Genomic DNA, 2,500 nt, shown 5'->3' on the forward strand with positions numbered 1-2,500 from the left:
CTTGGGCAAGACACTTTGTTTCACATTGCTCCAGTTCACTCAGCTAGCAGAAATAAGCTGAGGACTACATTAAGAGTACGAGTGCCCTGGGGAGCACTCAGTCACTTGCACTTTAATCTCATGAGCAAGCTGTTTCATTAATCAGATCAAATGGGCCACGATGGAATGCCATGTTCCTTCTGACTCTAGGGTCTGGTTCTGAAGAAACAGTGTGAAGCTGAGCGCTTTGTGAATGTGAAACCGAGAGGGGTCAACCATAGACCAGCCATAACTATCTTTACTCTACTGTTCTATAACCCGGAGTATGTTTCTCTTTCAAATTTATGATTAACTGAGGCTATATATATGTATGAATATATATATGTATATATATATATATATATGTATATATATATATATATATATATATATATAATATATATATAATATATATATATACACATACACACACACACACACATATATATATATATAATATATATACATATATATATATATATATTTATATATATATACATACTGTTTTGTTCTCACTGTCCTGTTTTTGTTACCGCTTTCACCCTCCTCAAAAAATCTTAAATTCTATTTAATTTGCTTTGCGAGAAGGACTGTTTTAATGAAATCGCATCTTGTCCTTACCTTCGAAACGCAGAGTAGATTAAACAGGGACAACTGATGAAGGGAATGTTCTTTATGTTGCATGTCTTGTTTCTCTGTTTGTTTGTTTTTTCATTCTTCGAAAAAAGTTCGTTTTCTATGTTTTTTATGTTCTCGTTTCTCATTTTTGTCTACGTTTTTTTATGTCCTGTACCCATATATGCATGCATATATACACATAGATATAGGTATGTACATATATGTATGTATATATGCATATATTTATATTACATATATATATATACACACGCATATATAAAATGCAGATTAGGTGTTTTACAGGTATGCACACAAGTGAACACCCACACACTGGGCTTACTTTCTAATCTAGGCACAAGGCCCGAAATATTTTTGAGTGGGGTGGGGGACAGTCGATTAGATCGACCCCAGTACACAACTGGTACTTAATTTATCGAGCCCGAAAGGATGAAAGGTAAAGTCGATCTCGGCGGAATTTGAACTCAGAACGTAAGCACTGACAAAATGCTTATTTCTTCACTGCCCACAAGGGGCTAAACATAGAGGGGACGAACAAGTACAGACAAACGGATCAAGTCGATTATATCGACCCCAGTGCGTAACTGGTGCTTAATTTATCGACCCCTAAAGGACTAAAGGCAAAGTCGACCTCGGCGGAATTTGAACTCAGAACGTAACGGCGGACGAAATACCGCGAAGCATTTTGCCCGGCGTGCTAACGGTTCTGCCAGCTCGCCGCCTAGCCCAAATACGCTCTGGGACGTTTATGTTCTTCGCACGACAACCGCCACCAATTTAAACTTATTATTATTATCTTTTTATTCACAGTACTTTGAATTGCTTGAATGGTGTATAGCTGTAAAATGGAATAAAATGCTCTGAAAAGAATCTATTCTAGACGTGTTATCTGAACCGCAAAGCGACCTCAATTCGCCGCGAACCAAACTTTTTTGCTGCCCCACTCTTGATAAGTATGTCAAGTTAGATCAGGTTTTGCTAAAGAAAACAGAAGTTACAATTGCAACTTTGTTGTCTTGCCGGCCGTCCTTACTTTCTCTAAAGCTGTATTTGTTTTTTTTTCTATATTATATTTATTTATTTGTTCTTACATTATATATAACCACTGACAAGTACGAATGCACTATTTCTGGCACATCTCACATACATGTGCCAGCCAGTATACAGTTCTGAATATACATACATATCTATTTGTGTACATATGTGTTAGACCTTCAGTGCGTGTATACATATTATATATATATACTTGCGCGCGCGCGCGTGTGTGGGAGAGAGAGAGATTTTATAGCATGGAGTGTGTAACTAACTATGAGTGTGTGTGTGTATGTTTACACACACACATATGCATACTATTTGTGTGTGTATATATATTTATATATACACACACACGTGTAAAGATCTATGTATAATATATACACTCACACATAAATACATAAATATATTTACGTACGTATATTTGTATACGTCATTGTATATGTGTTTCTGTATATATATATGTATGTGTGAGTGTGTCTAATAATACTTACATATATATATGTACCTATACATATATTTGTACGCGTGCATGCACATATAAGGTGTTCGTGTTTCTATATGCATATATAAGTGTAGATGTGTGTGTGTATACATATACATATATATATATATATACATATATAAATATACACAAACACACACACACATATATGTATTGTGTGCACACGCGCACACACACACACACACAAATTAACGGTATGGGCATAAGCGATTACATTGCATTTGAAGAAAAAAAATTAACCCTCATCAGCTTTCCCACAAACGAGTTTAGCAGTTTCGACGCCTCAGGTCCTGCGGTGTGCTCTGTGGG

This window comes from Octopus sinensis, unplaced genomic scaffold (genome assembly GCF_006345805.1).
Source record: "Octopus sinensis unplaced genomic scaffold, ASM634580v1 Contig17375, whole genome shotgun sequence".
NCBI classification, from domain to species: domain Eukaryota; kingdom Metazoa; phylum Mollusca; class Cephalopoda; order Octopoda; family Octopodidae; genus Octopus; species Octopus sinensis.